Source organism: Ranitomeya variabilis, chromosome 2, assembly GCF_051348905.1.
Source record: "Ranitomeya variabilis isolate aRanVar5 chromosome 2, aRanVar5.hap1, whole genome shotgun sequence".
Lineage (NCBI taxonomy): Eukaryota > Metazoa > Chordata > Amphibia > Anura > Dendrobatidae > Ranitomeya > Ranitomeya variabilis.
This window is the reverse complement of record NC_135233.1, coordinates 1080976035-1080990258: the sequence shown is the minus strand read 5'-3', so window position 1 is coordinate 1080990258 and position 14224 is coordinate 1080976035. Positions and strand designations below refer to the sequence as shown.

The following is a 14224-nucleotide window of genomic DNA, read 5'->3' as shown; positions in this document are numbered from 1 at the left end:
GTCTTTGTCTTTCTCTCACTTCTAGAATCGTTGACTCCTTCCTTTATCTACCACAGAGCACCCTTCTATTGTTTATGGTATAGTATAAATGCACCACCCCTTTGAATAAACTATAGCATGGTCATGTATTCTTTCATGTACTGTAGCATGCGAACACCTGCAATGACAATTTTATACCAGGGACACTCATTCACATAGGCACAACTTTAATACATACTGCAGCGCTCTTGGTTGCCATACAAGACTAGCAAAGGGTTATTCTCTCCCCTTTACCTATTGCACATGCTCTGAACACCGGATCTCACCTGCATCAGCATATCCTCCTCTCACAGGGAGATGTGATGCTAATTGCTAACATGTGATGGTGATGACACGGCCAGATCACATGGAAGTAAATCTTCAGGCGTCTAGCTCTTCTTAAACCTGAAGAGCACGCCAGGTCCACAACGCTCTCCTCCAGCGACCTCGATCGCATACCGTTCTCCGCTGACACACACAGGACATTCCTGAGCATCCAGGTAACATGTCTGAGAGCTGTCGCTAGCATTCCTTTTACACCCTCATGCTATTTAACTCCTTCATCCCCACGTCCCCACACGGCAACATGGTAGCATGGAGAAGTATCCCTAATAATGTTTAATGAGGCCCTAAGCCACACTGCAGCATTTACTACAAGTAACATTATGCATTCTGGTACCTTAGTACTTTCTAAAGAACCTTGTTATTAACCTTGTGTAACTCTGGGGAATTCATACAGTGTGGTTGTTGATGCTATTTCAGATCCTTTTTCCCAAGCTATTAGCAATTTATTCCGTCCCTCCAGGCAACCTAAAAACCATTGGATCTGCAAATGGCAGGACATTGATAAATTACGACTGTACCAGGTCTTTTTGAACTCTCTTTCTGTGGCACTTATATGCTGAAGTACCTGTATCATTTTACCATAATATGTCTCATACATAATCACTCCCTTATTTTTCCATTTTTTCCATTTTTCCTTTCACCAGTTTACATTCCTTTTTAAATTACTTCCTTATCTGTTATTCGCCAATAGCCTTGGATATACTCCGCTGAACAAGTATTGCCTCAACTCTGAACACAATCGGCAAGGTTACCCCAGTTCACTTTGTTCCTTTCTTCACTGACACATTATGTTTTTCGTTTCTTTGTTATATCTATGTAGATGTTAAATGAGATGTGCAACATATGAATATTTTTTTAAATTCTAACGTATATATGCGTTTTCTGTATTTTTGTGTTTTATTAGTAAAATTGTTCTGATGAAGGTCCAGATGAGGACCGAAAACGTTGAACCTTTTTGCTTTAACCTTTTTGCTTTATAGATGCACAATAAACAATTTGTCTTTTCAAGCCACAATACCATTTGAGTGCCAAGTTCTTTTCTATTTTTGGACTGTTTCGGGCTGGATGCCCAACTTGAGCACCTCCCATCCTATTTTGGATAAGTGCCGTGTTTTCACTACCTCAACAAAAATGTAAGCAGTTAGTTCTTCTTTGTTTGATGGCTTGTGACTATCTATCTTCCCCTTGATTACATTCCAGAGGTTTTCAGTGGGGTTCAGGTCTGGAGATTGGGCTGGCCATGACAGGGAATTGATGTGGTGGTCTTGATTGACCTTTCTGTGTGGCATGGCACATTGTGCAGCTGGAAAAACTAGTCCTCAGTGTTGGGGAACATTGCCTGAGCAGAAGGAATCTACTGTTTTCCAGGATAACCTTGTATGCGGCTTGATTCATACGTCCTTCGCAAAGAACAACCTGCCCAATTCCAGCCTTCATGAAATATCCCCAGATCATCACCGATCTGCCACCAAATTTCCCAGTGGGTACAATACACTGTGGCTTGTATGCCTCTCCAGGTCTCCATCTAACCATTAGATGACCAAGTGTTGGGCAAAGCTGAAAATTAGACTCATCAGAAAAGATTACGTTACTCCAGTTCTCTATGGTCCAATCCTTATGGTCTTTGGCAAACTTCAGCCTGGCTCTCCTTTGCTTCTCACTGATGAAAGGCTTTTTGTAGCTTTACATGACTTGAGTCCTGCCTCTAGGAGCCTGTTACTAACTGTTCTTGCTGTGCACTTCACCCCAGCAGCCATTTGCCATTCCTTTTGTAGGTCTCTTGATGTCATCCTGCGTTTGAGTGACATTCGAATAAGATGACAGTCATACCGGTCAGTTGAGATTCGTTTTCCCCCTCTGCCAGTCTGTAGCTTTGTTGTCCCCAAAGTCTGCTGCTTGACGTTGTTGAAATGACTGCCCTCTTAGAAATTTTAAAGAAGGAGGCAACATGACGCTCACTGTATCGCTCTGCTAGTGAAACCAGAATTGAGCCCCTCTTTTCTTCACTCAAGACTTTTCTTTTCAACTCCTTTGGCATGGTTAAAGGTTATTTTTTCATTCCTATTACTTTTTGGGATATTACTAGCACTTGTTTTGCCATTCAGCTTGTCCTACTGCAAGAGGATTGTGAACACCACAGCAGGGTTTTCTATACTTTCCTTCACTAAATAAGATTTGGTTCAGGTGATAACCTAATCAGAAGCACATTTAGTAGAATGAGGTGTATTCTGGTTGGAATTCAATTGACACTGGAATGGAATGGCTGTCAGACATAGAGAGAAGCGGATTTTTATAAAACTGTGCAGTGGTCTCTTAATTTTTGCCAGAGCTGTATACTGTCTTGGAGGGGGGTATCTTCATCAAAATGGTGCCGGCGCAGTAGCATCTATTGCTTTTCGATAGATGCTATTGCGCAAGCATCAGTGCCATTTTGCTGGAGAAAATAAAAAATTGTGCCTGCAGCCATTTTGATTATGTATTTCTACACTGTGTGCAGAATTATTAGGCAAGTTGTATTTTGATCACATGATACACTCCAAGCTGTTCAGGCTTGAGGGCCAACTACCAAAAAAGTAAATCAGGTGATGTGCATCTCTGTAATGAGGAGGGGTGTTGTCTAATGACATCAAAACCCTATATAAGGTGTGATTAATTATTAGGCAACTTCCTTTCCTTTGGCAAAATGGGTCAGAAGAGAGATTTGACGGGCTCTGAAAAGTCCAAAATTGTGAGATGTCTTGCAGAGGGAAGCAGCAGTCTTGAAATTGCCAAAGTTTTGAAGCATGATCACGAACAATCAAGCATTTCATGGCAAATAGCCAACAGGGTCGCAAGAAGCGTGTTGGGCAAAAAAGGTGCAAAATAACTGCCCATGAATTGAGGAAAGTCAAGGGTGAAGCTGCCAAGATACCTTTTGCCACCAGTTTTGCCATATTTCAGAGATGCAACGTTACTGGAGTAACAAAAAGCACAAGGTGTGCGATACTCAGGGACATGGCCAAGGTAAGGAAGGCTGAAAAACGACCACCTTTGAACAAGAAGCATAAGATAAAACATCAAGACTGGGCCAAGAAATATCTTAAGACTGACTTTTCAAAGGTTTTATGGACTGATCAAATGAGAGTGACTCTTGATGGGCCAGATGGATTGGCCAGAGGCTGGATCAGTAAAGGGCAGAGAGCTCCACTCCGACTCAGACGCCTGCAAGGTGGAGGTGGGGTACTGGTATGGGCTGGTATCATCAGTTTATAAGATGAACTTGTGGGACCTTTTCGGGTTGAGGATGCTGTGAAGCTCAACTCCCAGACCTACTGTCAGATTCTGGAAGACAACTTCTTCAAGCCGTGGTACAGAAAGAAGTCGGTATCGCTAAGGAAAAACACGATTTTCATGCAGGACAATGCTCCATCACATGCCTCCAACTACTCCACAGCGTGGCTGGCCAGTAAAGGTCTCAAAGAAATAAAAATAATGACATGGCCCCTTTGTTCACCTGATCTGAACCCCATATAGAGAACCTGTGGATCCTCATAAAATGTGAGATCTACTGGGAGGGAAAACAGTCCACCTCTCGGAACAGTGTCTGGAGGCTGTGGTGGCTGCTGCACGCAATGTTGATCGTAAACAGATCAAGCAACTGGATGGAGGCTGCTGAGTGTCATCATAAAGAAAGGGGGCTATATTGGTCACTAATTTTTTGGGTTTTATTTTTGCATGTCAGAAATGTTTATTTTTCTATTTTGTGCAGTGATATTGGTTTACCTGGTGAAAATAAACAAGTGAGATGGGAATATATTTGGTTTTTATTAAGTTGCCTAATAATTCTGCCCAGTAATAGTTATCTGCACAAACAGATATCCTCCTAAGATAGCCAAATCTAAAAAAACCCACTCCAACTTCCAAAAATATTAAGCTTTGATATTTATGAGTCTTTTGGGTTGATTGAGAACATAGTTGTTGATCAATAATAAAAATAATCCTCTAAAATACAACTTGCCTAATAATTCTGCACACAGTGTATATTTTTCCCCTCAATAGCATAGGACTAAAGCATAAATGCATATATGAATATTAGGCATGCATCATGGTACAACAAATGTGCCGCCACCACCATTTTAATGAATGTAATTGTTTTTTGTAACCCCACAATATGTAAGTATGTAAAATAGGGGACAGGTTAGTGAAGGATCAGTGACCTTTCATAAGCCCATACACATGCATATGTAAGCAGAGCACTACATAAAACACCGTCAACAGTTTGCACATGTAAAGGTCAGCCAGGACCATAGTCATGGCTGAGCTTATTGGGCTTTGCGTGCCCTGGCCTCCCCTTACATAAAAATCATGTTTCCCTGGTAGCTTACTTGCCTCTCCATTGCCTGCGCCGACAGGGCCGTTCCTCTGTTCCTGTAGGACTCCTCCAGTCGCTTGTGAATAAACAGAGACACAGTCCAGGTACAACTCAAAAAGCAAAACTTTACTCTCACTTCTTCACAGCACATCCATAACTGGTTAACATCAGATTTCACATTACACGTCACTTCAGCTTTCCATTCACTCCTCTCGTAATCACACGGCTCGAGACCGGGTCCTACCATATCACACGGTATCTCACCATCCTCCCTGACCAGATTTTCCACATTTGGGAGTTCCCTCAGCCCATGCTATCATTTGCCCCATGGTGAGCAACCTGCCCATCTCTCTTCCGGGTCCTTTCACTATAGCTTTCATTCCTGAAGCTGCTGATGCTAGTGTTGCTGGGGCTATGCTAGTGCCCTGGTTCTGGATGGCTGGGCTCCTTTCTTAACCCTAGAATGCGTATCGGGGGTCTTTTTGGTCCCGGAGCTTACTATTTTGCTATTATCTGCAAAATTACTTTAGTTAGATTATTGAAACTCTAGGTATTCCTCAAGTATGTCGTTGTCGGTAATATCCAGTTGTTCATATAATTTTTTTGTTAGACATTTTGGTTTAGCAATGCTTTTTTGTGGAAAACCACATCTTTACGGAACGGGGGCTTTTTAGGCCCCTGCTATTTTTATCATGTACTCAGCAGTGTTTGTGTCTCAAGTTACTTTATTTGTAGTCAGCCTTGCTGGTGTAGGTGCCCGGGGGTGGATCATTAGAATAAACATTTGGTTTGATGATAAGCGAACTCGTGCAGCGAGCTTCTAAACAGACAAATTAGCCCCTATCAGTTATATCTGGAACATATTTATAAAAAATTGCACCAAACTTTACAGCCCTAGTACTAATGTTACAGTGGATGAGCAACTTGTACCCTTCAGAGGACGTTGCAAGTCCATACAATACATGCCCAGTAAGCCAGCCAAGTATAAAAATCTTCTGGATGTGTGATTCTGCAAATTATTATGACATAAATGGGCTTATCTACTGTGGCAAAAAAGTTGATGCACCAGTACAGAAAAATCTAGGGTCTGAGATTGTGAAAACACTTGCTGTACCAATATACAATTCAGGTAGAAACATTACCACAGACAATTATTTCACCAATGTTGCACTGGCCAATTTTCTGCTTGAAAAAGCTGTTACCCTTGTTGGTACTATGAAGCCAAACCGCCGAGAAATTCCTCAAGCAATGACACACAATCCACAGCGAGCACTTTATGAGAGTGTCTTTGGAGTCAATAACAAAGCGACTTTGGTATCTTACAAAGCGAACAATGAGAAATACGTTATATTACTCAGTACCATGCATTCTGATTGCAGTATTGACAGCAATGACCGGAAATTGAAACCAGAAATCATCCTGTATTACAATAAAACTAAAGGACGTGTAGACAAAATGGATGAAATGGTGGGAGAAAATTCATGCAAGAGACAAACGACGTTGGCCTGTAGTTATTTTTTTAAAATATGCTTGATGTAGCAGCCCTCAATTCATTCATTATTTATACAGAAACTCATCCAGAATTCCATGCAAGGAGGAAGGACAGGAGACGCCTATTCTTGAAGGACCTTTGCCATGAACTTTTAATGTCTCACATGATGGAGCGAAGCAACATGAAATCCTTGCCAAAGCAAACTATAGAAGCAATGAAATGGTGTGGCGTACAGTTTCAGGATATTCCAGGGCCAGGAGAAAGAAAACAAAAGCGTTGTTTCATTTGTCCAAGAAATTTAGAGAGGAAAACTGAGCGATATTGTACCACTTTTGGGGAAAATATCTGTAAAGAACATTCTTCAGAAAAAACAACATGTGACAATTGTTTGGAAGACCAATAAAATTGAAAAGAAAAAGTTAGAAAAGAAATGTAGCTGCAGCTAGTTTACTCTAGATTTAGATACCTTTGTGTGTTTTTCATATCTTTGTTTGAAATTTGGAAAAACAAATGTTTTTTGGTGCTTTCTACAAAAAATTATAATTAAAATGTTGTGCATTATTCCTATCTTATTTTGCAATTTTGAAATAAACTTGTAAAAGTTATTTACATTAACCCCCATCACACTGTGATCAAACATGATCGCAGTGTTCCGACGGTATAGGGAAGCATCGCGCAGGGAGGGGGCTCCCTGCGTGCTTCCCTGAGACCCTCAGAGCAACGCGATGTGATCGCGTTGCTGCAAGGGTCTGTTACCTCCTCCTCCTTGCAGGCCCAGATCCAAAATGGCCACGGGGCTGCATCCGGGTCCTGCAGGGAGGTGGCTTACCAGCGCCTGCTCAGAGCAGGCACTGGGAAACCTCCTTACTGTGCACGTCAGATCGCTGATCTGACACAGTGCACAGCAAAGTGTCAGATCAGCGATCTGTCACTTTACTGTCATGTCACCCCCGGGGCAAAGTAAAAAAAAAAAAAATTACATGTGTGAAAAAAAACAAAAACCTAAATAAATAATTAAAAAATATATATTGTTCCAATAAATACATTCCTTTATCTAAATAAAAAAACAATAAAAGTACACATATTTAGCATCGCCGCGTCCATAACGACCCTACCTATAAAACTGTCCCACTAGTTAACCCCTTCAGTGAACACCGTAATAAAAAAAGGCAAAAAACAACGCTTTATTATCCTACCGCCAAACAAAAAGTGGAATAACACACAATCAAAAAGACCGATATAAATAAACATGGTACTGCTAAAAACGTCATCTTGTCCCGCAAAAATCGAGCCACCATACAGCATCATCAGTGAAAAAATATAAAAGTTATAGTCCTCAGAATAAAGCGATGAAAAAATAATTATTTTTTCTATAAAACAGTTTTTATCGTATAAAAGTGCCAAAACATAAAAAATCATTTAAATGAGGTATCGTTGTAATTGTACTGACCCGAAGAATAAAACTGCTTTATCCATTTTACCAAACGCGGAACGGTATAAACGCCCCCCCCAAAAGAAATTCATGAATAGCTGGTTTTTGGTCATTCTGCCTCACAAAAATCAGAATAAAAAGCGATCAAAAAATGTCACGTTCCCGAAAATGTTACCAATAAAAACGTCAACACGTCCCTCAAAAAACAAGACCTTAAATGACCCTGTGGACCAAAATATGGAAAAATTATAGCTCTCAAAATGTGGTAATGCAAACATTTTTTTTGCAATAAAAAGCATCTTTTAGTGTGTAACGGCTGCCAATCATAAAAATCTGCTAAAAAAACCCACTATAAATAGTAAATCAAACCCCCTTCATCACCCCCTTAGTTAGAGAAAAATAAAAAATAAAAAATGCATTTATTTCCATTTTCCCATTAGGGTTAGGGCTAGGGTTAGGGTTAGGGCTAGGGTTAGGGCTAGGGTTAGGATTAGGGCTAGGGTTAGGGCTAGGGTTAGGGCTAGGGTTAGGGCTACAGTTAGGGTTGGGGCTAAAGTTAGGATTAGGGTTGGGGCTAAAATTATGATTAGGGTTGTGGCTAAAGTTAGGGTTAGGGTTAGGGCTAAAGTTAGGGTTAGGGTTTGGATTACATTTACGTTTGGGAAAAGGGTTGGATTAGGGTTAGGGGTGTGTCAGGGTTAGGTGTGTGGTTAGGGTTACCATTGAGATTAGGGTTAGGGGTGTGTTTGGATTAGGGTTTCAGTAATAATTTGGGGTTTCCACTGTTAGGCACATCAGAGGCTCTCCAAATGCGACATGGCGTCCGATCTCAATTCCAGCCAATTCTGCGTTGAAAAAGTAAAACAGTGCTCATTCCCTTCCGAGCTCTCCCGTGCGCCCAAACAGGAGTTTACCCCATTTACCCCAACATATCGGGTATCAGCGTACTCAGGACACATTGGACAACAACTTTTGGAGTCCAATTTCTCCTGTTACCCTTGGGAAAATACAAAACAGAGCTAAAAAATAATTTTCGTGGAAAAAAAAAGATTTTCTATTTTCACAGCTCTGCGTTATAAACTGTAGTGAAACACTTGGGGGTTCAAAGTTCTCACAACACATCTAGATAAGTTCCTTGGGGGGTCTAGTTTCCAATATAGGGTCACTTGTGGGGAGCTTCTACTGCTTAGTTACATGAGGGGCTCTGCAAATGCAACGTGATGCCTGCAGACCAATCCATCTAAGTCTGCATTCCAAATGGCGCTCCTTCCCTTCCAAGCTCTCCCATGCACCCAAACGGTGGTTCCCCCACATATGGGATAAATTGGACAACAACTTTTGGGGTCCAATTTCTCCTGTTACCCTTGGGAAAATACAAAACTGGGGGCTAAAAAATAATTTTTGTGGGAATTTTTTTTTTTATTTTCACGGCTCTGCGTTATAAACTGTAGTGAAACACTTGGGGGAGAAAAGCTCTCACAACACATCTAGATGAGTTTCTTTGGGGGTATACTTTAAAAATGGTGTCACTTGTGGGGGGTTTCAATGTTTAGACACATCAGGGGCTCTCCAAACGCAACATGGCGTCCCATCTAAATTCCAATCAATTTTGCATTGAAAAGTCAAATGATGCTCCTTCCCTTCCGAGCTCTGCCATGCGCCCAAACAGTGGTTTACCCCCACATATGGGGTATCAGCGTACTCAGGACAAATTGTACAACAAGTTTTGTGGTCCAATTTCTTCTCTTACCCTTGGGAAAATAAAAAAATTGGGGCAAAAAATAATTTTTGTGAAAAAATATGATTTTTTATTTTTACGGCTCTGCATTATAAACTTCTGTGAAGCACTTGGTGGGTGCTTACCACACATCTAGATAAGTTCCTTAGGGGGTCTAATTTCCAAAATGGTGTCACTTGTGGGGGGTTTCAATGTATAGGCACATCAGGGGCTCTCCAAACGCAACATGGCATCCCATCTCAATTCCAATCAATTTTGCATTGAAAAGTCAAATGGCGCTCCTTCACTTCCGAGCTCTGCCATGTGCCCAAACAGTGGTTTACCCCCACATATGGGGTATCGGCATACTCAGGACAAATTGTACAACAACTTTTGGGGTCCAATTTCTCCTGTTACCCTTGGTAAAATAAAACAAATTGGAGCTAAATAAATTTTTTGTGAAAAAAGTTAAATGCTCATTTTTATTTAAACATTCTAAAAATTCCTGTGAAACACCTGAAGAATTAATAAACTTCTTGAATGTGGTTGTGAGCACCTTGAGGGGTGCAGTTTTTCTTATGGTGTCACACTTGGTTATTTTCTATCATATAGACCCCTAAACATGACTTCAAATGAGAAGTGGTCCCTAAAAAAAATGGCTAATATAGTTATACTTAACACTCCCGATTATGATAAAGAATCTCTACGGCTGTTGTGTGACAATCGCACCTATAAAAAACTAACCATGGACCCATCAGCTAACTATCTAAAAGAAATGCAAAGCTTGATACAAACAGGTTTCCAAAAGGGATTTTTAAATAAGAATGAACTTGATTTTGTAAATAACATGCATCCCCGGGCTCCATATTTTTATTATTTACCTAAGGTCCACAAAGATCCGCTGCATCCACCAGGCAGTCCGATCATCTCCGCCATAGGAGGGCTCACATCTAACCTTTCTAAATTTGTGGATTGCTACCTACAGAGACTGTGTCCCCTCCTTCCATCCTATTTGAAGGATAGTGCACACATTTTAAATATTTTGCAGAAGATACAATGGGAAGAACACTATATCATTGGGACTTTAGATATAACTTCCCTCTACACTGTGATTGAGCACAAAAAGGGATGTGAAGCAGTTGAATATTTTATGTCAAAGAATAGCCAGACACCCAGGGATCAGAATCTTTTTATTCTAGACTGTATCGATTTTATACTCACTCACAAGTATTTTAAATTCGGGGCGGACTACTACTTCCAGGAATGGGGTACTGCCATGGGTACCAGGTTCGCCCCTAGTTATGCCAACCTTTACGTAGGAAGGTGGGAAGAAGAAACCATCTTCAGCGGGGGTGAGCTACGGTCGAACCTGGTCCTATGGCAGAGGTTCATTGACGATATTATTTTTATTTGGTCTGGGGGCCCCATTTTACTAAATGATTTTATCCAACACTTAAACATAAATAATTATTTTTTAAAATTCACGTCAGTTATAAATAATAAAGAAAGAAATTTTTTAGACTTACAAATTTTTATTGACAGCAACAAAATACATACTCAAATATATCACAAACCCACTGATTCTGGAAACTATATAGCCTTGGACAGTTGTCATCTTCCCAGTTGGCTTCTCAATGTTCCAAAGAGCCAATTCATCAGGGCACATAGAAATTGCTCTAGACTGGACGACTATAACAAGGAAGCAAACCTCTTGGTGGAGAAATTTGTAATTAAAGGATATGACAAAAAATTCCTGTTAGAAACTAAGGAACAGGTTGGAGAACATCCGAGGGAAAGGCTCCTGATGCAGACAGAAAAGAAGTCAGAAAAAATGAATGTAGAAAAATGGGGAGATTACCAGATTCCAATTATAATGCAATATAATTCTAAAAGTGGACTGCTGAACAAGATTGTAAATAAACATTGGAACATACTCAAAGAGGATAAGATAATTGGGGAGTTACTACCAGTGCGTCCAAAATTCGTCTTCAAAAGGGCAAAAAATTTGGGGAATCTAATTGCCCCAACGATATGTAGACCTCTGGAGAAAGAAGAAAAAAATCATCATTTTTTATCAAAACGCCCCAATGGCTTCTTCCCATGCAAAAAATGCTTATCATGTAAGAAATTAGGCACAAAGAAACAAATCTCCATCTCCAATCAGTCAACAGTAATTAATATTAAAGATTTCATCACCTGCTCCACTAAAGGAGTTATCTACAGCATTATGTGCCCTTGCAAGAAATTATACATAGGCCGCACTATTCGCCCTATGTATGTAAGGATTAGAGAACATTTGTGTAACATTAGTAAAAAATTCTCGGAACACCCTTTATCTCAACATTTTGCCAAATATCACGGGGGTTCACTTGAGGACATTTTAGTCACTGGACTGAAAATAGTGAAAAAAGACTGGAGGGGTGGCAACTTTATTCACCAAATGTCAAGAGAAGAAATGAGGTACATATTTGAACTAAATACTTTGGCACCCCACGGTCTAAATACGGAGATAGAACTGTTTGCTTTTATCCAATGAGCAAATAATAAATTATAAAAAAAAATTAAAAAATGGCGGCACGCTATATAAAGCACACATCCTGCACACAGCACCATCCCTGATGAAGAAGTCAGCGACTCTGAAACGCGTAGGATTAGTTGGTCCTGTGTGCTATTTGTAGCTCCGTAGCTCCGCAGCTTTGTAGCTGGTCACGTGTACACATCACGTGACTGTGACATCACACAAGGTCCTGCACCTTGTCGGCTTCAGCTCTATACACGCAGCCACCACTGCCTGTGCACAGCAGTTACCAAGCTCTGGGGGAGTACGCTAGTCACCAGCCGGGACAGCGTCTCCTATACTACTATTTGCTCTGCAACACATTGGATATTTTTGGAACAGAGATTCAGAGAAGGCTTCAGACACCAACCTTTCAGCACATGAGTGAAGGACCTTTCCGCATGCCAGCACTGGACACAGATCTCCTTCTCTTTGATATTAAGGTAAATACATCTTGTTAATCCTGGTCCTGTATGAGGAACCTAGTTTATGACATTCCCCAGTATTTTAACTATTTATGGCTTCATATAGGTGCATTTAGCGCAAATATCACATATAGTTTTCCTAAAAAAAATGGTGCTGTAAAAATGAGAAATTGCTGGTCAACTTTAACCCTTATAACTCCCTAACAAAAAAAAATGTTGGTTCCAAAATTGTGCTGTTGTAAAGTAGACATGTGGAAAATGTTACTTATTAAGTATTTTGTGTGACATATCTCTGTGATTTAATTGCATAAAAATTCAAATTTGGAAAATTGCAAAATTTTCAAAATTTTTGCCAAATTTCCATTTTTTTCACAAATAAATACAGGTAATATCAAATAAATTTTACCACTGTTGTGAAGTACAATATGTCTCGAGAAAACAATGTCAGAATCACCAGGATCCATTGAAGCGTTCCAGAGTTATAACCTCATAAAGGGACAGTGGTCAGAATTGTAAAAATTGGCCTGGTCATTAACGTGCAAACCACCCTTGGGGGTAAAGGGGTTAACTGGGATGTGTAAAGGGAATATGCATCACCATTCATACAACCCCCTTACACAAACAGCCCAACCTACACAGGATGCCCACAGCCCCACCCACAAAGGCCGCCCCGGAGCATGAGAATATCATCACGCAAGGTATCATATTAATCAGCAGAACAGTACCAACCTGACAGTGTAGTTTACTGAGCAAAATCCTGCTGACAGGTTTGCTTTAAAGGGGTATTTCCATCTCCAAGATCTTATCCCAGTATGTAGTAGGTGTAATTATAATAATAATAATAATAATAATAATAATAGCAAATATCTCCAATTAGAAATGTAGCATAGTTTTTCTGATTTGCTATATCTCTTTCCTTATGTGCAGGCCTTAGATATCCATGGTTATGACCACTAGCACCTAACTAACTATCACTATATCAGTTGTCGTAACCATGGATACCTGCAATACCTGTGCATGAGGAAAGAGTTATGTTCCCACAATGAGTTTTTGGTGATTTTTTTTATTTTTGCTGATCAAAGAAAACAGTGTCTTAACCCCTTCACCCCCAAGGGTGGTTTGCACGTTAATGACCGGGCCAATTTTTACAATTCTGACCACTGTCCCTTTATGAGGTTATAACTCTGGAACGCTTCAACGGATCCCGGTATTTTCTCGCGACATATTGTACTTCATGATAGTGGTAAAATTTATTTGATATTACCTGTGTTTATTTGTGAAAAAAACAGAAATTTGGCGAAAATTTAGAAAATTTTGCAATTTTGCAACTTTGAATTTTTATGCAATTAAATCACAGTGATATGTCACACAAAATACTTAATAAGTAACATTTCCCATATGTCTACTTTACATCAGCACAATTTTGGAACCAAATTTTTTTTTAGTTAGGGAGTTATAAGGGTTAAAATTTGACCAGCAATTTCTCATTTTCACAACACCATTTTTTTTAGGGACCACGTCTCATTTGAAGTCATTTTGAGGAATCTATATGATAGAAAATACCCAAGTGTGACACCATTCTAAAACTGCACCCCTCAAGGTGCTCAAAACCTCATTCAAGAAGTTTATTAACCCTTAAGGTGTTTCACAGGAATTTTTGGAATGTTTAAATAAAAATGAGCATTTAACTTTTTTTTCACACAAAATTTACTTCAGCTCCAATTTGTTTTATTTTACCAAGGGTAACAGGAGAAAATGGACCCCAAAAGATGTTGTACAATTTGTCCTGAGTACGCCGATACCCCATATGTGGGGGTAAACCACTGTTTGGGCGCATGACAGAGCTCGGAAGCGAAGGAGCGCCATTTGACTTTTCAATGCAAAATT

The 14224-nt window shown here is 40.0% G+C and overlaps 1 protein-coding gene across 3 annotated transcripts in view; it reads left to right on the top strand.

The window, feature by feature from the left end:
- Positions 1–378: 378 nt before the first annotated feature.
- Positions 379–14224, top strand: part of LOC143808730 (cytochrome P450 2K4-like) — a 162426-nt gene continuing 148580 nt past the window's right edge. Inside the window, exons 1-3 of one of the 3 annotated variants that reach the window (XM_077291673.1) lie at positions 425–518; positions 824–930; positions 1055–1110. The gene's annotated coding sequence lies outside the window, so the exon portion shown is untranslated. Of the gene's footprint in view, positions 519–823; positions 931–1054; positions 1111–14224 lie in introns of all 3 variants that reach the window. The other 2 variants (XM_077291674.1, XM_077291672.1) reach the window with 2 other exon arrangements.